We start from the raw sequence: 23120 nt of genomic DNA on the forward strand, positions 1-23120 counted from the left end.
AGAACGCAGCTCCCGACCCGTTTACACAATAGCCCAGAAGCGTTGTCTCCCTGTTTTTTTTAAAAAAAAAAAAAAAAAAAAAAAGGGAAAAAGCAACGTGGCGGCCAGCCCGGGAGGGCTCGGGCTCTCCCCACCTCCGACCATGTGGCTCGCCCAGCCCCGAGCTGGCCGAGCGGCGCAGCAGCTGCTGTGCAGCCCTGGCGATCCCGGGCTCCCTTGGGTCGGTCGGTGGGAATTTATTTTGCAAGACTCTTTCTAGAAACCGGCTTATTAAATATGGCCTGAAATTGATATTTTTCTTTCAATGTTCTCAAACTGATGAACTAGTTGAAAGCACCACCCCCTCCCCCCCAATGTACAGTGATATCATCCCACGTGCTTCAGAAAAATTTACATGGAAATTCATGGAACAGGCATCTGACCTATCACTAGCAGTGATTTAAAGAAGTATGAATTGAAAGAAAGAAGCAACCATACACTTAATACTTCAGTAATCAACATAAACTGTAAAATGGTTGGCAAGTCGTAAGGGTTTAACCCGAGGTGGCAAAATTGTGACCAAGTCATGACTTTTACTCGGGAATATGGGAGAAAAAAAAACAAAAAACACCCAGCCTGTCCTAAAAATTACCATTGTCATAACACAAAAGACTTTTCCCCCTATTGTCCTTAGAGAAAGACTTCTTTTAACGGAAAGTGAAATGAGATAATGTTTTAAGCGTGAAAAACCTAATGAAAAAGATGTGGTTTGAGTTTGCACTCTAGATTCCCTCCAGGGTAGGATTTGTCTTACAAGAACGTGAATTTGTTCACATTTCTCCATGAAACCTGTTGAAAGAAGCTATGTGTGGTGCGGTAGGTATATAGACTACTCTTACCATGTTTTTAAAAGCATCCAACTCAAACTGGGAATTGGGACAAAAGATGAATGTTGCTTATTTTATGATAATAATGATTCAAAGAGAATGTGGTGGTTATACTTGGAATAAAGATAAAAGAAGTATTTATGTGTTTTACAAGCTATTCAATTATTTGATGGTTGCTTATTGAAATGAAGAATCTCTCTACTAAACCACCTCAAACACTAATTGTGGTGTAAACATAATTTGGCTTATAATTGCTTATAATTAGTTGCTTTTCTATTACTATTATGCTTTTTTCCCAATGCAATTTAAGTTAATATAAAAGTGCCAAGAATCTTGGCAAGGTAAGTCTTTGTTAATTTGATAGAGGATAATTGAGTGTCTACCAATTGAATTGGTCCTTTGTGAAATTTTTCATTTTTCTTAAGCATCATTACCATCTTGAGGCTCAAGTCCCTTGTACTAAGTTGTTCAGTTAATCTCATTCAAGTATTTTGCTGAACTTAATGTGTCCAAAACATATCTTTGGCTCCCTCAGATGATTTAACACAGAGCAAGCCTGAGTAATTTTTTAAAAATATAAATCCAATTATGACACTTCTCTTAATATTTATAAATCCTCCAGTGGTTTCCCCTTATACTTAAAATCAAAATTCCTTACCTTAGTCTTCTTAAACCCCTACATGATCTGGTCTTCAAGTAATTCTTTTCCAAGTCCATCTCTACTGTTCATTTACTCCCTACGCCCTAGCCATACTGGCCTTTCTCGTTTTAGGTCCTTTTCTTTTCTTTCTTTTTTTTTTTTTTTTCTTTTAAGGTTTTATTTATTTATTCATGAGAGACAGAGAGTGAGAGGCAGAGACACAGGCAGAGGGAGAAGCAGGCTCCATGCAGGGAGCCCGACTTGGGACTTGATCCCAGGTCTCCAGGATCCCTGGTCTCCAGGATCACACCCTGAACCAAAGGCAGAAGCTCAACCACTGAGCCCCTCAGGCGTCCCTTTTAGGTCCTTTCCATTGGTCTCAAGTGCTCTCTCTCCACCTTGTATAGCTTTTTCATTCTTTTCACTAAACTCTTAGCTTAAATGTCCCCGCCTCTGAGAAGTCACCTGTAGTAGTAGGGTGTAGGCTAACTAAGATAACAAAGAGAACCAAATGTAATACTCAAAAAAAAAAAAAAAAAAAGGTTTAAAGTTTATTTCTCTCACACAACATCCAGAGGCAGGGAAGTGGTCAAGGGTGAGTGAGTGGGTAGCTCTGCTTTGGGAGATCATTCAGGAGCCCTGGTTCCTTCTAGTCAGTTCTTACCACAGGTTGCAATCTTCATTCACATGATTAAAGCTCATCCACATCTCTCTACATACCAGCCTGGAAAAAGAGGAAAGAAAGAAAGTGCAAAAACAAAACAAAACAAAAAAACAAAAACCAATTTTCTTATGAAAATAAGACCTGGAAATTACAGTATCAGTTCTGCTCACTTAGTCACATGTTCACACCTAGCTGCAAAGAAGGCTGGAAAGTATGGTTCCTACTTGGGTAGCCAGTTGCCTGGTCAAAACTTGGCCAATCCTGTTACTTAAGAGGAAGCATGGAGAGAATGGATGTGGGGACCATTCTCTAGACCTGGCACACTTTTCCTTACTTTCTAATCTATAGTAGCCAAGTAGACACTCCCCAACACACCATTCTGCTTTTAATTCTCTGCATAATCCTTATTGTTCCTATATTTACTCATTTGCTGATTGTCCGGTCTCCCTCAAATTTTAAGCTATGTAAAATTTTGTTTTTGCTTAAAACTATATAGCATTGCCCCAAAAAAGTATTTGGCATAATGTATTCAATCAGGATTAGTTGAAAACATGAATTTTTAAGTGCCCTCTTAATAGATCCTGCTCTTTCAAACTAACCTTATCTCCCAACATTCCCTCAAAGTCCCCCCGCCCCCGGCAATTCTTCACACTATAAAAATCTTACTCAATTTCCAATACTAGCTATAATTCAGCTATAATTCCACATATAACATTCTCTAGGAGAGTACTCCAGCACACACTGACTGTATTAGTTATCTCTTGGTGCATGATAAATTACCCAAACTTAGTTGCTTAGAACAGTACACATTTATCATCCTCACTATTTGTGTGGGTCAGGAGTTTGCACATGGCTTAGTTGAGTCCTCTGTATCAGGGTCTCTCACAAGGCCACAGTCAAGATACTGGCCTGTGCTGTGGTCCCATCTGGTGGTTTGTCTAGGAAAGGAGCTATTTCATGTTCTTGTGTTTGTTGGAGGAATTTAGTTCCTATAAGCCATTGGACTGATGGCCTCAGTTCCTTGCCATAGGTCAGTTCACAACATAGTGTCTTGCTTCATAAAACCCAGAAACAGAGTATGCTAGTAAGCCAGAAATTACAATCTAATTAAATTATGGAGTGGCATCCCTTCGGGTTTACACCACTGTCATATTCTACTGGTTAAGAAAACTAGAATAAAGTCAGCAGTTCTACCCCTCCTGAAGGGGAGTAGATTCAGGGTATAAATTCTGGGACTTGGGGATCACTGAGGGCCAGTTTAGAACCTACCTACCATCACATTTACCACCTTTGGGGAACTCCAGAAGCATTTATTAATTTTTTTATTTTTATTTATATTTTTTTAAGATTTTATTTAATTATTCATGAGAGACACAGGCAGAGGGAGAAGCAGGCTCCATGCAGGGAGCCGGATGCGGGACTCGATCCTGGGTTTCCAGGATTTTGCCCCGGGCCAAAGGCAGGGGCCAAACTACCGAGCCACCTGGGCTGCCCTTATTCATTTTTTTTAAAGATCTATTTATTTATTTGAGGGAGAAGGGGTTGAGCGGGGAGAGGGAGCGAGAAACCCAAGCCAAATCTGCGCTGAGCGTGGAGCCCAATGCAGGGCATGTTCTCGCAACCCTGAGATGATGACATGAGCAGAAATCAAGAGTCTCAGGCCCAGCTGACTGTGCCACCCAGGTGCCCCTCTAGAAACATTTATAATTAAGACCACATATTTTACCATTAAATAGCTTCATTGTTGATTTAATATGCCAACTAAATTGGCACATCCATATCTTCTATTTTGATATCCCAATCTCAAAACAAGGTGCATGTACATTTTCATAAACTTGAATTGAATTTCAAGTAACTAGGTGATGTGCTAGAGCTGGTTTCTTCCTGTTTGCAAAAGCCATTTGTTAAGTTCTCAGAACTTTTAGGAGCCAATTGACATAGGTAGATTGAATTGGCCACGGTAGGAGCATTTACTTCAAGGAAATTGGTAAACTCTACAGTTGGGGCTCTCCATACCCTCTAAGAGTCAGTTGTTAAACATTTACCAGTACACCACTGTCACAAATCTGTCACGCTCATGGTGTTGAAAACATGGTTTTCTCTAATGTAAATGTGACTTCCACCACCCAAGGCTGTTACGGGGCTTCTTGGGATTATAAGTGATAACAGTGGTTTGGAAACTGAAGAACAGGTACAAGATAAGACATGGCATTATCACCACAAAATACAAAACCAAGGTACTGAGGAAAGGAACATCACTGAAATACCTTATGTGTTTTACATTAAATTGTGAAACAAAAGTGCCCAGATATAATCTGTCCCAAAAGCTGTTTGACTTCTTGGTGTGACTAATGTGAATAAGAGAAGACATACCAAAAGTGAAAATGTAGTTTTATTTTAGAATGATTCCCCTTAATGTTTTGTGCTGTATTTCAATCTATCAGACATAGGGGAAGGACAGTAACATAAGAAAGTGAAACTAATAAGAGAGAATAAGAATTGCAGAATAGAACAAATTTAGTGATGGTGTTTCCTAGGCTGAATGAACTATTTAACTACAGATATAAAGTTAAAAATAAGAAAAGATTGACAATGACCTTAATGGAAATGGACAAAGCCATTTATAAACAATGTACTGGCCACTGTCCTGGCAAAATATGCTAACATGATTTTCTTACTTGTTTCCATCAATAATTAAAAATTCAGTAAGTAAAGAATTCGTAATGTGCTGTTTGCAAGTTTCATGTGGTTCATAAACCTTTTTAGTTTTAAATATTTAAGCAGATAGACTCTTCAAAGGTTTTCAAATTTTTTCTGGAGACTTATTGTTACTGTTTTGAGCAACACTTTTGTATTTTCTTTTTCTGTCATGATCCCAACTTGTACCTATTCTGTCATCTAAAGGATTAAAAAATTAAGTGTTGGACACCTGGGTGGCTCAGTGGTTGAGCATCTGCCTTTGGCCCAGGGCGTGATCCTGGGTCCCAGGATCGAGTCCCACATCGGGCTCCCTGCATGGAGCCTGCTTCTTCCTCTGCCTGTGTCTCTGCCTCTCTTTTTGTGTGTATCTCATGAATAAATAAATAAAATCTTTTAAAAAAGTGTTTTGAATGTGTATAAAATATAAATGTAAAAATATCACAAATCACATCTTTTTTTACAAAATAAAATTATTTTCAGATACTTCAAAGAGCTATTTTTTCAAAATGTATAATTACGGTAAAATGAAAGATAATACATATATGAATGATAATTCCTAAAATTATCATTATAAAGGTAAGTTTAATTTGATTTTTACCAATTTATGAAACATTATTTTTATGAAAATTAAACTTCACAATTGTGTGGCATGTTCACTTTGCTACTAATGTAAAGAGTTTATATCACACCTCATGTATATTATGCCTGTACCTAACTATATATAATTTTTTCCCTTTTTTTAAGTAGGCTCCACACCCAACACAGGGCTTGAACTCACAACCCTGAGATCAACACCTAAGATCCAGAGTTGGATGCTCTACTGACTGAGCCACCCAGGTGTCCCTACATAAATTTAAGAATAATATAAAAGTGTTCAGTATCAGGATGCCTGGGTGGCTCAGCAGTTGAGAGTCTGCCTTTGGCTCAGGGTGTGATCCCAGGGTCCTGGGCTTGAGTCTCGCATCAGGGTCCCCACATGGAGCCTGCTTCTCCCTCTGCCTGTGTCTCTGCCTCTCTCTGTGTGTCTCTCATGAATAAATAAATAAATACTTAAAAAAAATTCAGTATTGCAAAATGTTTCTCAACCATCATGTTCATTTGTTTGAATTTTCACCCTAATTTGTAAGTATCTTTGGTATGCTAAGAGACGCAAGAAAATGGATACTTGGCACCAGCAAAAGATACTTCACGAGGCCCAAAGCTATTGCATTCACAATAAGAGGAAGAATTTGACAATTATTTTGTCTCTTCTTTTTTTAAATATTTGTTTAATCTTAAATAATTAAATTTTTTAAAGATTTATTTAATCTTAAATTACATTTAATTAATTAATTAATTAATTTACTCACTTACTTATTCATGAGAGAGACAGACTGAGAGAGAGAGGCAGAGACATAGGCAGACGGAGAAGCAGGCTTCTCACAGGGAGCCTGATGCGGGACTCAATCCTGGATCCCAGGATCACGACTTATGCCAAAGACAGGTGCCCAACCACTGAACCACCCAGGCATCCCTATTTTGTCTCTTCTATTCAAATCCTCCCCATATTACAAAGGTCTTTCTTCTATGTCAACAATACCATAAACCAAAAGCCTTTTTTTTTTTTTTTAAAGATTTTACTTATTTATTATGAGAGACAGAGAGAGAGACGTAGAGACACAGGCAGAGGGAGAAGCAGGCTCCATGCAGGGAGCCCGAGGTGGGACTTGATCCTGGGTCTCCAGGATCACAACCTGTGCCGCTGAGCCACCCAGGTGTCCCTAAACCGAAAACCTTTAGGGCATTTGTATTAGTTGCCACTGTGAACATAGGACAAGATGTACAGAAAAGTATTTCCCTGGTGTCTAATTGGTGTTCTTTCCAGGAGTGGATATTTAAGTTCATGAGTCACAGTATGCCAACAATGTGCCCCGAATTTCAAGTGACAGAGGTAAACTCATATATTATTTAACAAATGCTTTTTGAGGGTATGTTTGTGACATGCAGGGTCCAGAGCAGAGCTGGTACTGGTTCCAGAGTTCACAGAAGTATTATCTCTGGACTGTGGCTTCTAACAGCTTTCTGTACCTGTGGCTTAAAGCCCCAACCTCTGCCCCCCCAACCTCTTCCCTAGTCCTTCTATGCCATTGGTAAGCACGAAGTTTTGTGTTTTCTTTTAGATTTTAAAAATTTATTTGAGAGGAGGGGAAACATAAGAAAGTGGCAGAGGGAGAGGAAAAGGGAGAAGCAGACTCCTTGCTGAGCAGGGAGTCCAATGTGGGGCTCATCCCAGGACTCTAAGATCATGACCTGAGCCAAAGACAAGACACTTAACCAACTGAGCCACCCAGGCGCCCCCAGCAGTCATTCTATCTTAAAAAATATATATATATGTCAGATTGAAATAAAAAAGCCCTGGGGTGCCTGGCTGGCTCCAATGGTAGAACATGTAACTCTTGATTGTGAGTTGTAAATTTGAGCCCCACATTGGGTGTAGAAATTACTGGAAAAAAAGAGCTCAGATTCGGGACCCCTGGGTGGCTCAGCAGTTGAGCATCTGCCTTCGACTCAGGTCATGATCCTGGAGACCCTGAATCGAGTCCCACGTCAGGCTCCCCACAAGAAGCCTGTTTCTCCCTCTGCCTGTGTCCTTCATGAATAAATAAATCTAAAAAAAAAAAAGCACAGATTCACTGAGGGAAAATATTTACAGAAATTCAGTTCTTGTGTCCATTGCTTATGGCAAATTTTTAAGTCAAGTACTATGGGAAATAAGTTCTTTTGAATTTTTAATTTTGAGTTCTAAGGGAACATTAGCCCTATTCTCTCCCTCTCTCAGGTCAAATGTCTAATTTCAGAAAGCAAATCAAAATTTCTCAGAGTTTGGAGACTTGTATTCCCAGAAGCTAAATACCTCTAAGTCAAAGAACTCTACAAACTCCCATTTGAGGCTCATTCCAAGAGGAAAAAACCTTGGGCCGCCTGGGTGGCTCAGTTGGTTGAGTGTCCGATTCTTGATTTTAACTCAGGTTATGATCTCAGGGTCATGGAATCCAGCACTGGGCATGGAGCCTGCTTAAGATTCTCTTTGTCTTCTCCCCCGCACCTTGCACATGTAACTTTCTCTCAAAAAACAAAAAACAAAAAAACAAAAAAAACAAAACCACACCCTCAACTTCGTCTTTCTATGGTGATGCCCGCAAGTTCAGAAGCCATGAGCTTACAATCTGTTTTGTAGTGCTTAAATACTTAGTCAAGTATTAGATATTTGAAGAAAGCTTTCAATATTTAGAGAGAGATCAAAGTAAATAGGAAAGAAAGGAAACCAGAGAAAACAGAAATAATGTAGACAGTAGAAGTAAACTTCCAAGAACAAAGGCCATAATTATACATCATGAGGATAGGAGAAATTATTCTATCCACCAAAACAAAACAAAACGCACAAAAACAGAATCCTACATAAATAAGGAATGTTCAAAAAAAACAAAAGAGAGTACTTGAAAATTAAAAATAGGATAGCTGACAAAAAAAAAAAAGGTGGGAGATAAATTTGAAGAAATCTCTAGGTCTCTTGGGCGCCTCAGTGGGTTAAGTATCTGACTCTTGATCTCAGCTCAGGTCTTGATCTCAGGGTTGTGAGTTCAAGCCCAGTGTGGAGCCGACTTAAAAAAAAGTTAAGAAATCTCTAAGAAAGTAGGACAAGCTAGAGATGAAACATAGAACAATTAGTTGCCCAAGAATCCCCCTATCCAAATAATAAGAAAGAAAGTAGAGAGGGGGGTAATTCTCAAATAAATAATATCATGCAAAAAAAAATAATAATATCATGCAATATAATAAAAAGATTCAAAACAGTGAATTCTTTGGTTTAAAGTTCTCACCTGGCCAAAATGAATTTAAATTAAAAAAAAAAAAAAAAGAAAGTGCTCACCTGGTGCTCCACACAATGAATGAAAAAAAAAAAAAAAAAGACCCACACAAAGGCATATATTTGTAAAATTTAAGAACACTTTAAATAAAGATTTTTTTTTAATTTTTAAAAATTTTTATTTATTTATGATACACAGAGAGAGAGAGAGAGAGAGAGAGAGAGAGAGAGGCAGAGACATAGGCAGAGGGAGAAGCAGGCTCCATGCACCGGGAGCCCGACGTGGGATTCGATCCCGGGTCTCCAGGATCGCGCCCTGGGCCAAAGGCCCGCGCCAAACCGCTGCGCCACCCAGGGATCCCTAAATAAAGATTTTTAAAATATCCATAGAGAAACAAAAAAGATCTTATTTTTAAGTAATCTTCACATCCAACACGGGGCTCGAACTCACAACCCAGAAATCAAGAGTTGCGTGCTCTGCCAACTGAGCTGTGAGTCAGTCAGGCAGTCCTCCTTCCCATTTTTATTATTTTATTTACTTGATTTTATTTTTTAAAGATTTTATTTATTCATTTGTAAGAGACACACGAGAGAGGCAGAGACATAGGTAGAGGGAGAAGCAGGCTCCCTGTGGGGATCACACCCTGAGCCAAAGGCTGATGCTCCAACCACTGAGCCACCCAGGTGCCCCCTTCCCATTTTTTTCCCTTCCCATTTTTAATAGACTAAACTATATCTACCACATACCAAAAGCCTACCTTGTTTTGTAATAAGAAGAATATACTGATATGATTTTACAGTTCTGCCATCCATAGCCTGAACTCCCAAGTTGAAAGAGACTTAAAAAAGCTGAGAAGTCCAGCTTCAACCTATCTAGTATCTGGTAACTTGAGATACTGATTGTTTCATCCCCACCCACATCCCCTTCTCAGATAATCTGCCCAACCCACAGTCCCCGGAAGGGGCAGCCCTAATTCCATTAGACCTTGACTCCTGAGCTGTGGCTGATTAGACAAGGGGAGGGGATCCCTGGGTGGCTCAGCGGTTTGACGCCTGCCTTCAGCCCAGGGTGTGATCCTGGAGTCCTGGATTCGAGTCCCACATCAGGCTCCCTGCATGGAGCCTGCTTCTCCCTCTGCCTGTGTCTGCCTCTCTCTCTCTCTCATGAATAGATAAATAGATAAAAAAAAAAAAAAAAGACAAGGGGAGAAGACCTAAACCAGTCAGGTTCTTTTGCTTGATTATTTGAACTGAGAGACCAAGACATTGAGTCAGTAACTTTGTGCAGGAAAGTAGAACTGTAAGTCAGGTAGGCTCAGGAGTGGAAGCCATTTTTTTCCTGTATGCATGCAAATAAATGGAGAAATCTGGTCTTCAGAGATATGCCATAACCTGGATGTGGCAAAAGAAGCAGAAATCATACAGCTCTAGAGAAAGATGGAGAAAGTCTGACAAGTTGACCATTTCTCTATTTGTGTTGGGAACCATGAGATTTCTCCTCTGGGACTTTTTTTTTAGGATTTTTAAAAAGATTTATTTTTTTTAAAGATTTTATTTATTTATTCGTGAGAGACAGAGAGAGAGAGAGAGAGAGGCAGAGACACAGGCAGAGGGAGAAGCAGGCTCCATGCAGGGAGCCCGACGTGGGACTCGATCTGGGGTCTCCAGGATCTTGTCCTGGGCTGAAGGCGGTGCTAAACCACTGAGCCACCCAGGCTGCCCAAGATTTATCTATTTAGGAGAGAGAGGGAGCACACTCACACATGTGCAAGGGGGGGGAGAGGCAGAGGGAGTGAATCTCAAGCAGACTCTAAAACAAATATTTATAGAAATATATATAAACTTATATATTTCTATAAATAAATAAAATCTTTAAAAAATAAAAGTGTAACTTTAATCCAGTAAATTAAAGTCTAGGGATCCCTGGGTGGCGCAGTGGTTTGGCGCCTGCCTTTGGCCCAGGGCGCGATCCTGGAGATCCGGGATCGAATCCCACATCAGGCTCCCGGTGCATGGAGCCTGCTTCTCTCTCTGCCTCTCTCTCTCTCTCTCTCGCTCTCTCTCTGTGACTATCATAAATGAATAAAAAATTAAAAAAAAAAAGTCTATACACAAAACAAAGCTCTCCTTTGTACACTGACATAATTAATGGGACTGATGATGCTTTGCTGGACAACAGTACTCCTGGGTCCTCACTACCAGATGTTGAAAACACTGTTCCACATGACGGTCAAATATTTTCCTTTATTTATCTACCAACTGAGCCAGCCAGGCACTTCAAGATAGTTCCCTTTAGTTATTTTCTTGTTTTTAAAATATGTAAAGTTACATTTTTTTTGTGGATTTTTTTTTTTTTGGTCCCTTGTTGAAACTTTAACAAATACAATGTTGAGATCTCTATTTGAGAAAGTCTCTGCTGAGAAATTGTCAAAATAGAGAATTTTTAGCCATATACTCAGAGAATGTGGAGAGAACCTCCCCAGGCAGATATTCATAAACATACCTTATCTTCACATTTTTTGCAGAACCAGTTTGGTAATACTTATTCAAAATCCACAATTGTAGGGGCACCTGGGTGGCTCAGTCAGCTAAGCATCTGACTTTTGGTTTCGGCTCACATCATGATCTCAGGGTCTTGGGATGGAGCCTCAGGTCAGTATGTGCTCAGAGCAGAGTCTGCCTGAAATTCTCTTTCCCTCTGCCCCTCCTGCTTGTGCTCTCATTCTCTCCGTCTCAAATAAATAAATAAATCTTTTAAAAAAAGAAAACCAAAATCCACAATTGTAGTTTTTTTTTTTTAAGATTTTATTTATTTATTCATGAGAGACACAGAGAGAGAGAGAGAGGCAGAGACACAGGCAGAGGGAGAAGCAGGCTCCACGCAGGGAGCCTGATGTGGGACTTGATCCCAGGTCTCCAGGATCACGCTCTGGGCCGAAGGCAAGCGTTAAGCCACTGAGCCACCCAGGGATCCCCCCAATTGTAGTTTTCAACTTAGGAAAATTTTGTTGTGTCTCCTGTGTACTTAGCACTATGTGAAAGAATAAGATAAGGACCATACATTAAATGCATGACACTAGAAATTTATATACTTCAGTATAAATTTAGCTAGCAAAATTCATTCCATAGAATATAAGAATTACAAAAAATTGAAGTAGGGGAGCTCACACTGTTAAGAAGAGTAAATAATTTTTTGTATTGGTGAACGTCAGATAATTATGAGTACTCTAGTATCTTGTCATGTCACAAAGTATGCATTTTTTTTTAAAGATTTTATTTATTCATTCATGAGAGAGAGAGAGAGAGAGGCAGAGACACAGGCAGAAGGAGAAGCAGGCTCCATGCAGGGAGCCCGACATGGGACTCGATCCCAGGACTCTAGGATCACACCCTGGGTCTAAGGCAGGCGCTAAACTGCTAAGCCACCCAGGGATCCCATGCATTTTTTTTTTAAAGTATGCACTTTTATTTTTTAATTTTTTAATTTTAATTTTTATTATTTTTAAAGTATGCACTTTTAAAATAGATTCCTCTTTAAATGGCTTTCAAATTCTGAGATAATAAAAACCATACAGTTATTCATAAGTCAATGTTTATAATCATTAAATCCTTATGAAAGTAAGATGGACCAAAAATGAAAAACATTATCATCACAGATGAAAGAAAATAAATTGCTTCTACCCTTGGGTAATTAAAAATTAGAATATCTTATAAATTTAACTATATATGACAAGTTAATTTTTATTTACTTTGAGTAGCGAAGTCATAGTACTTTTTATTTAGTTTCATATCTAAAAGAAATGTGAAAGTTTTCCATTCCTTTTGATAATTCTATAACCTATATTATATCTAGTATTACTTGCACTTAGCCTTAAAAGGATATAACCTTGGGGATCTCTGGGTGGCTCAGCGGTTTAGCGCCTGCCTTTGGCTCAGGGTGTGATCCTGGAGTCCCGGGATTGAGTCCCATATTGGTCTCCCTGCATGGAGCCTGCTTCTCCCTCTACCCTTGTGTCTCTGCCTCGCTCTCTCTCTCTCTCTGTCTCTGACTCTCACAAATAAAATCTTTAAAAAAAACTGAATATAACCTTTTTGTTGCTTAAAAGCTTAGTTTTCCCTAAGAATATTCCTTTTTTGAAAAATGTTTTATTTATTTATTTGAGAGAGGAGGGAGAGAATGGATGAGAATGAGGGCAGGAACAGAGGAGGAGGGAGAAGGATAAGCAGACTCTGCACTGAGCATAGAGCCTGCTGTGGGGCTCAATCCCAGGATCCTGAGATCATGACCTGAGCTGAAACCAAGAGTCTGGCACTCAATGGACTGAGCCACCCAGGTGCCCCTCCCTAAGAATATTCCTAAGAAAAACAATATTTAAGGTAGTAATCACTTCACTTGATCTGATTATTACTTTTATTAATTTTGCAAAGAGTATTTTTTTTAAGATTTTGTTTATTTATTCATGAGAGACACACACAGAGAGAGGCAGAGACACAGGCAGAGGGAGAAGCATGCTCCCTGTAGGGAACCTGATGCAGGACTGGATCCTAGGTCTCTAGGATCACGCCCTGGGCGGAAGGCAGGCACTAAACCGCTGAGCCATCCAGGGATCCCCACCAATGAGTATTTTAAAGCTTAATTTTTTTAAAGACAGCAATTATGAGGGCAGCCTGGGTGGCTCAGTGGTTTAGCGTCGCCTTAGGCACAGGGCGTGACCTTGGGGTCCTGGTATCGAGTCCCACGTCGGGCTCCCTGCATGGAGAGCCTGCTTCTCCCTCTGCCTGTGTCTCTGCCTCTCTCTGTGTCTCTCATGAATAAATAAATAAAATCTTTAAAAAAAAAAGAAAGAAAGAAAGCAATTATGTGAACAAAGTATTACAGTTATAATTATAGCTCAGTTTTGTTCAAATAGGCTGGTTTAATGTCTATACTTCAGCCACTTAGAATTATAATTACACTGAAGGAGCATTTATTTTATCCATTCACATTATACTTCCACCAAGGAATTATATGGAGAGAAGTGATTCCCTTCTCCTTTGTACTCGTTTATTTTCCTTTTCATGCACCTTGCTGACCCACATAAAAGTTAGTTATAGCCCGTTTAAATTCAGTCTCTGGTGTGAAGTAGTGTATTGCTTAACTGTAACCCAACGTGTGAGAAGGGGAGTGTCAACTGTTTCTCCACAGCAGTGTCTTTAGCAATTAAGGTGTGGCATCACTAGTTATAGAACCCTATTCCAGTCAAACATGTTTCTGTTCTGCATGTTCCATTGTGGAGTAAACTTTAAAAAAAATTATATATTTATTCATTACAGATACACAGAAAGAGGCAGAGACACAGGCAGAGGGAGAAGCAGGCTCCCTTGGGGAGCCTGATGCAGGACTTGATCCCAGGACCCCGGATCACGACCTGAGCCGAAGGCAGATGCTCAACCACTGAGCCACTTAGGCGTCCCTGGAGTAAACTGTCTATTATAAAGCATCTAATACTTAAAGAAAAAAAAAAAGCTAGAAAAAACAAAAATTACCACTCAAAACCCAAAGTCATTCATAGTGTCTGAAAATTCCTGGACATAAAGTATCAGTCACTGGATTTTTCCTTCACCCCTGCCAAGTTCCACCTCCCCTGAGCAGGCTTCCCAAAAGAAAATGAGAGAGGGGAGCAGGGAAATGTTGCTAAGTAACACACTGGGTACAGTTGTGCAGTGGGCCTATCAGCTGACACAACCTTGAGCTTTGTGCTGGTTTATAACCATTCCACAATATGATAAAAGAGCTGCAATATTATGTTGATACAGAGAGGCAAAATAGAGAGTTCCTAACCTCAACTGCTAGTCCAAAAAGTCAAGTAGTTGAAGAATGATATAGTTACTTATACTTACAACCTTTTCTGGTAGTCTTGTTTTTTCCCAGAACACTTTTAGGTTTAGCTATTATTTTTATGTACTCATGAATGAATTAACTAAATTCAATCATTCATTCATTCAACAACTATTCTCTGAGTACCTATTGTGACATTTTGTTAGGTCTTTTTTTTTTTTTTTTAAAGGACTTTATTTATTTGAGACACAGAGAGAGAGAGAGAGGGAGGAAGATAGAGCACAAGTGGAGGGTGGGGAGAGGGAGCAGCAGGCTCTCTACTAAGCCTGGGTAGCCCCAATGTGGGGCTGGATCCCAGGACCTTGCGATCATGACCTGAGCTGAAGGCAGATGCTTAACTGACTGAGCCACTCAGGCTCAGGTCTTACTTGTTGAAATTGAGACTCTTAAATGATATTGTGAGGTTTCCATAAGCAGTTTGTTATAAAAATGAACGAGTATAGAGATCCAAATCATCAATTCCTTGAATCACTTATTATTGTCACATTTTATTTTTGAGAAAAGGTTAGAATTTGAGCCTTTATTTGATATGCTTATGAGATACAAAACAAGTATTTCCCAACTGTTAAGGGAGGTGGGGAGAAAGTCTAAATACGAATAGCTACATAATACATATTAGAAAATCCATCATGTTAAAGAAGAATTTACCAGAATTCCCTTTTAAACAGCAGCTCTCAGTTTGACTTTAATCAATTTATACACAATTTAAAATTTTATTTACTTAAGTAATCTCTATACCCCATGTGGGGCTCAAACTCATGACCCCAAGATCAACAGTTGCATGCTCTTCTGACTGAGTCAGCCAAGTGCCCCAATTTATACACATTTTAAAGGGGTGCCAGGGTGGCTCTGTTGGTTCAGCATCCGACTCTTGGTTTTGGCTCAGACTGTGAGATCTTGCCCTGCATCAGGCTCTGCACTCAGTGGGGAATCTCCTGGAGATTCTCTCTCTCCCTTTCCCTCTGCCCACCCACACCCCTCTTTCACAAATAAATAAATCTTTAAAAAAAAAGGGGGGGGCACCTGGGTTGCTTAGTTGGCTAAGCATCTGCCTTTGGCTCAAGTCAGGATCTTGGGGTCCTGGGATCAAGCCCTGTGTTGGGCTTCCTGCTCAGTGGGAGGTCTGCTTCTCTTTCTCCCTCTGCCCCTCCCTCCTGCTCATATACTCATGCACATGCTCTCTCTCAAATAGGTAAAAAAAAAAAAAAAAAAAAAGGACATTGGGGTGCCTGGCTCACTCATTTGGAAGAACACATGACTCTTGGTCTCAGGGTCCTGAGTTTGAGCCAACATTGGTTGGAGAGAGGATTTTTTTTAAAAGGGTGTAGGGGCACCTGGGTTGCAAAGTCTGTTGAGCATCCAAGTCTTGGTTTCAGCTGAAGTCTCTATCTCAGGGTTGTGGGATCAAACCATCAGGCTCTGTGTTGAGTGTGGAGTCTGCATGGGATTTTCTTTCTCCCTCTGTCCTTCACACTTGTGTGCTCTCTCTCAAATAAATAAATAAATCTTTTTAAAAAGGGGGTGTAGAGCTAACTAAAAAAAAATTGTATTATTCTTTAAAGTGAGCTATAACTGTTATTTATTTTTGCATATTCAGCCCCTATTTTTTGTCTAGTGTAACTTTTCTTTTTTCCTGGCAAATTTAATATGCCTAATATATATGAATAATGCTAATATTTATTGGCTGCTTAATTTATACAACCTGGAGTCATGTTAAACACTACATGCTTTATTTCACTTAGGTTTTGAGAAGAAATACTGTATGATTTCACTTGTATTGTGGAATCTAAAAAAAACAAAACAGAAATAGATTCATACAGAGAACAAACTCATGGCTGTCAAAGGGGCAAGAAAAATGGGTCAAATAGATGAAAGGGATTAAGAAATACAAACTTCCAGTTATGAAATAAGTCACAGGGATGTAAAGTGCAGTATAAGGAAAATAGTGGATAATATTCTAAGAACTATATATAGTGATAGATCATAACTAGACTTATTGTGGTGATCATTTTGTAATGTATATAAATGTTGAATCACTATGTTGTATACCTAAAACTAATATAATATTGCATATTAACTATACCTAACTGAAAAAAAGAGAGGGATATGTGGATAGAGACATACAAGGAGAACACTATGTAAAGACCAAGCCAGAGATTGGAGTGGTGCTTCTACAAGCCTAAGATTGCCAGCAAATTATCAAAAGTTAGGAAAAAGGCATGGAACAGATTCTTCTTCACAGCCTAAGGAGAAACCAACCCTACTGATGTTTTGATTCCAGACTTCTAGCCTCCAGAACTGAGATGATAAATTTCTGTTCTTTATAAATAAGTAATAAATAGGGCAGCCGGGGTGGCTTAGCGGTTTAGCGCCGCCTTCAACCCAGGGCCTGATCCTAGAGACCCGGGATCGAGTCCCATGTCGGGCTCCCCGCATGGAGCCTGCTTCTCCCTCTGCCTGTGTCTCTACCTCTCTCTCTCTCTCTCTCTCTCTCTCTCATGAATAAATAAAATCTTAAATAAATAATAAATAAACAAAACTGAGTTTAATTTTTAAAAAAAGTGGGTGGGGAGGGGGCACTGGTTGGCTCAGTCAATAGAGCACGCCACTATCAATCTTGGGGTAGTGAGTTCAAGCCCTGCATTAGGCATAGAGTTAACTTAAAAAAAAAAAAAAAAAAAAAAGAAGAAGGTGGTTCAGTTAGTTAGCCAAACTCATACAGCTATTGAACTACAGAACCAAATCCAGACACTCTTTTCTCCAGAACCCTCCCCATTAATTGCTACGCTCTACAACTTCCCATGAGCTTTAGTTGTATTCTTTTGATAAAAATTTTGTATGGTACATGAAAATGCCTCTAACACTTAAAAATGTTGAACTAGAGAGTTACAAGTTTATTAAGTGTAGTTTGGCTTCTCATTTATTGAGCATAAAATCCACCCACATCCACAATGCATTAATCACAGAAAGGTGCTTAAAAATCTCAACTTAAGGGGATCCCTGGGTGGCGCAGCAGTTTAGCGCCTGCCTTTGGCCCAGGGCGCGATCCTGGAGACCCGGGATCGAATCCCACATCAGGCTCCCAGTGCATGGGTCTCTGCCTCTCTCTCTCTCTCTCTCTGTGACTATCATAAATAAATGAAAAAAAAAAATTAAAAAAAAAATCTCAACTTAAAACCTTTTTTCTTATAGCATTTAGAAACAAAACACCTAAAATTATAAAAATAAACTACATTATTTTAAAGGGCAAAACTCATGAATTCATGTATCATTGAGTCCTGATTGGGGCCCAGGAATTTCTGTTACTAACTTTGTCCTAGGTAAGCTTTCCCATTAGAGAAACTGGGAAAAACGTGGTCTTTGACCAGAAATAATGAAGCTAACAAGCTAACATACTTTAACTTATAGCTAGCTGTGCATAAAAATGTAGAATATATTTACGTTTGTATTATGATATCATCCAATAAGTAAGTTTGGCTTATATTTCCAATACTTCCAAATAAATTATTTGTTAACAGGAATATTACAGAATTGAGCACAAAATACAGAAAAAAGCTTTCAGGATTCCCGGGTCACATACTTTGCACACAAAATGACTAGCATTGTAGTTGTATTCAAATCCCAGTTCTGCTACTTCCTGGGTAAGTGATCTTCTACAAGTTATTTAACCTCTCTATCCCTCAGCTTTCTGATCTGCAAAATGGAGATTGTATTAGTAGTAAATTGCTAGAGTTGCTTTGAAGAGTTAATGAGATAATTAATGTAGAGTTTTCACAGTAAGTAATTAGTTGTTGGGCATCTTATTATGCCTTGCGTTAATTAATTTCAAGCTTTAATAGACATAAAGCCCTTAGAAGGGTACACAGCACATAGTAAACACTCAATATAAGGTTTTACATAGAATAAAATTGAGATAATGATCTTTATGTCTATGACTACTTACATTTTAACATCTAGCTTCATATAAATATTCTTTCATTTATTCTTTCCATTAACCTGGTGAGGCAGGTGGTATTAGCTTTTTTATTAAGGATTTCTCCTTAAGGAATTCCTTTCTGAGCCTTACAGAGATTAAAAATTTACTCAAAAGTTCATAGTTTGTTAGTTCAGCCCTACTTAGAAGGTTCAGTGGGGAGTCTGCTTCTCCCTTCCCTCTCCTCCCCCGCTCATGCTCTCTCTCTCTCTCTAATAAATAAAATCTTTAAAAAAAAAAATAGGGGCACCTGGGTGGCTCAGTGGTTGAGCATCTACTTTTGGCTCAGGTCACGATCCCTGGGTCCTGGGATCGAGTCCCGTATCAGGCTCCTCACATCAGAGCCTGCTTCTCCACCTGCCCATGTCTCTGCCTCACTCATGAATAAATAAAATCTTTAAAAAAAAAAAAAAAAACTTAAAAAAACACAAAAAATACATATAAAGCAGGAAACCAATAAACAAAAAAGACAGAAACAAGTGTCATACTAAAATATAAAACTTTATCCTTTAAAAGTATTTTATTATTTATAAAACATATGGAGGCGGGCAGCTTGGGTGGCTCAGTGGTTTAGCGCCTGCCTTCAGTCCAGGGTGCGATCCTGGAGACCCGGGATCGAGTCCCATGTCGGGCTCCCTGCATGGAGCCTGCTTCTTCCTCTGCCTGTGTCGCTGGCTCTCTCTGTGTCTCTCATGAATAAATAAATAAAATCTTAAAAAGAAAAAAAAATGGAGGCAATGATACATGAATAACAACATAAATTTGCCCATTACAAAAATGTATTTTTGGGGGGTCCCTGGGTGGCGCAGCGGTTTGGCACCTGCCTTTGGCCCAGGGCGCGATCCTGGAGACCCGGGATCGAATCCCACATCGGGCTCCCGGTGCATGGAGCCTGCTTCTCCCTCTGCCTGTGTCTCTGCCTCTCTCTCTCTCTGTAACTATCATAAATAAATAAAAATTTAAAAAAAAAGTATTTTTGGTGTCATAATTTTAAATAAATAATACTTTATTAATGTGATATCTTGATTAATCATAAGATTTTCCTGGCTTGCTTGCCTGCAAATTCATTTGTTAGGTCATCAGAATTTATACTTTTAGCAACTTTATTTTTAATCATTATAATTGAAAGTAACATCAATTGGTCTTGGCAAATGCCAGATTGCAAATAATTTTTGATAATTTTAGTTTTTATTTATTTACTTTTTAAAAATGATTTTATTTATTCATGAGAGACAGAGAGAGAGGCAGAGGGAGAAGCAGGCTCCATGCAGGGAGCCTGATGTGGGACTCGATCCCGGGACTCCAGGATCACGCCCTGGGCCGAAGGCAGGCGCTAAACGCTAAGCCACCCAGGCGTCCCCAATTTTTGATAATTTTAAATTTCAAGAAGGATCTTTCTGCTGATGCAACTATTACTGGAGCTATTAATAGTATTTCATAGACTTTGACAACATTGGGGTGATTTTCTGATTACTTATGTTGAAATATAATATATAACATAGGTTATATATTATTTATAAATATATTTATATATGTATATATATATATTTTTAGTAGGCTCTATGCCCAGTGAGGGGCTTGAACTCACAACCTCAAGATCAAATCCACATGCTCCAGCGACTGAGTCAGCCAGGCACCCGTGAAATGTATATTTTAATTTACCTAGAGCTAATGATTCACATGCAATAATTTTTTCTAAAAAGATTTAAGGTGTACATGGCTGGTTCTGTCAGAAGTGCATGTGCCTCTTGATCTCAAGGTTGATGGGTTTGAGGGTATGAACCTCACATTGACTACAGTGATTTTTTTTTAAGTTTTTAATTTACATTTTTAAGTAATCTCTTCACCCAACATGGGGCTTGAACCTACAACCCTGAGATTTAGATTTGCAGGGTCTTCTGACTGAAGCAGCCAGGTACCCCTGGTATAGTGATTACTAAAAAAATAAAACTTAAAAAAAAAAGATTTAATTCTACATATATATCACCTTCTAGTAAGCCTGTATTTAATTGTAAATGTAAATGTATGCAATGGCATTTAAACGTTTCTTCTGACATTTCCAATAATTTGTAATGGTCATATGAGAAATTGAAAGTGGCTTTGTGATTTGTATATAATTCAAGATGGCTGTTTATGCATTCTATTATTGTGTGTTCAATTAAAAGGAAAAAATTAATTTTCAAAATCTCTTCCTCCTTGATAATTTGCTTACCTACAGCTTCATATGAGAAGTGTTCTTTTCCATTAAATGTGACAGTCTTTAAATTATTTGTAAAAATTGTGAGTACTTGCTTTGCAAAGTCATTTTCAAACCTCTGGAAATTTAAGCTCACTTAAGAATTTTGGTAACTCTCTGAAATGCTTTATTACATATTCCACATGCACACTTTCATTCTGTAATAATTTGTGGATAGTGTTTATTGCCAGAGTGCTGGCAGCTCTTGTCTGGGGACTCAGGCCAGAAAATTAGTATCTGTGCTAATGCCGCCCATCATCAACACCAGTCGGGGCCCAGACCCCCCAGCCCAGGCAAAGGTGGGTGCAGCACTGGGCTGCCAGGTCAACTGCTCAATACTCAGGCTGTCTGCTGTATCCATGGGTCTGAACTCTTGTCTGCATGTGCTGCCTCCTTCCCTACTAGTGTATTTCTGTTGCTCACAAGAATGCTTCATTGCCCTATTGATCTTCACTTACAAAACACAATTTCAAAGATAAAAAGATAAAATATGATGCCCTTCTGAGCATGAGGCCCATAAACCCACGAAGCAGTCCTGCAAGGATTATTAGTATCCCAATTTCACTTCATTTATACTGTACTAGGTGAGCAACCCAATACCCAAATTCCCTTCTTGAAAGTCTGTTTACTGTATAAGGAAAATATGGTCAGTGCCTGTGAAGACTGGGTCTTCCAGGAAGTAGCTGTCAAAAAGGAATTAGGAGTGTGATATTTATTGGGGGGCAATGTTTGTGAAAGATGAATGGAGGGGGGATGGGGTAGAGAGGGAAAACCTTCACATTCAGTGATTCTGTGAGAAATCAGGTAGCTTTAATCTAGATATTATACAAATATTAAATTAAAAAAAACCTCTTGCTTAGAGAAAATCAAAATAAGATTTCCAAACTGTTTTTAATTTCAAAAAGAACCCTTCAGGCATAAACAGTCATGTTTCAAAGTAAATTTATAAAATCCAATTTCAGAACTCCTCATAAAACTTTAAAAAAACATCTGAGGTTCAAATATAGAAGCAGATGAATAACTTATGAATTTAAAAAAAAGTCTCTTTGTATTTTGTAGAGCTATTTTCAAAAGGCCATCATAACAATAACACTTTATAAATATAAGACTTATATTTTGTTATCCAGAGGCTGAATGAATTAATAGGCTTAATAGGTAAGTATAGTTCATTGTAGATATATTCACTTTATTTTTTTAAAAGGAGATAGATGTAAAATACACCACAGAGGAGCACTAGGCAGGATAGCAGAGGAGAGGTGGTCTGCCTAGATATATTCACTTTAAAAATCGATCAAACTTCATTCTCTCTCTTTATTCCTCTTTCTTTCTTCTTTATTTTTAAAGATTTTATTTATTTGACAGAGAGAGAGAGAGAGAGAGAGCATGAGCAACTGTGCATAAGCAAGAGGAGGAGCAGGTAGAGATAAAGGGAGAAGCAGGCTTCCTGCTAAGCAGGGAGCCCATTGTGGGATGGACCCCAGGACCCTGGGATCATGACCTGAGCTAAAGGCAGACGCTTAACTGACTGAGCCACCCAGGCACCCCTCCCTCTCTCCTTTAATGTGGTTAATAATACTAAACTGAGTACCTAACACTTGCTGGGCTCTTTTATGTAATTTGTAATTATAATTCATAATGGCAAGTATGGTTGGTTTACGAATTTCTTTAGCAAAACCTTTTTGAATTTCCACTTGGTATTAGGTAAAGTACTAGCTACCAGTATTTCCTTATGACATAATTTGACAGTGAAAAAAGGAATGCTCCTTCCATTTCCCAAGGTACTTATGATCTAGTGGGAGACATACATGCTGGTTAAGTAATAGTTACTTCCCTTTCAGCACTTGATCCCTGAAAGAGGCAGGAGCAAAACTGAGCCCAATCTGTAGCCTCAGACTTGCTGCAGAGCTGAGTCAACTTAGAAAAGCTAAACCACAGTGGGCCTGCAGACCCAGTGAGCATGAGGATAAATGCTTGTTGGTAAGCCACTGAGTTTTTGGTGTGGTTTGTTACACAACATATTGTAGTAAAAGTATGGCTAATGCATATTTTGCAGTTCATTGTTCATCATTCCTTCTTGAATTTCAGATTGATGTGTACTTTCTTTCAGCCTGAAGTTTGCCCTTCAGAACATCCTCAGTCTTTGAGTGGAAAAGTCTCTTTGAGTTTACACTTAATTAGTAAATTTGCCACTTGTTCTTAAAAGTGTAATTTTTGGTTAAATAAGTGTAGGTTGACGATTAGTTTTTCTCAACAGAATGAAGATATATATGATGCTTCTATCTTCTGACTTCAGTTTTAGCTGTTAGGTCAACTATA

The 23120-nt window shown here is 38.9% G+C and overlaps 1 long non-coding RNA gene across 1 annotated transcript in view; it reads right to left on the reverse strand.

Moving 5' to 3' along the window:
- Positions 1 to 2044: 2044 nt before the first annotated feature.
- LOC140636514 (uncharacterized) overlaps positions 2045 to 23120 on the reverse strand; it is a 41844-nt gene continuing 20768 nt past the window's right edge. Inside the window, exon 4 of the long non-coding RNA XR_012033709.1 lies at positions 2045 to 2230. This is a non-coding gene — a long non-coding RNA (uncharacterized lncRNA). The remainder of the gene's footprint in view (positions 2231 to 23120) is intronic.

This window comes from Canis lupus, chromosome 7, assembly GCF_048164855.1.
Source record: "Canis lupus baileyi chromosome 7, mCanLup2.hap1, whole genome shotgun sequence".
NCBI classification, from domain to species: domain Eukaryota; kingdom Metazoa; phylum Chordata; class Mammalia; order Carnivora; family Canidae; genus Canis; species Canis lupus.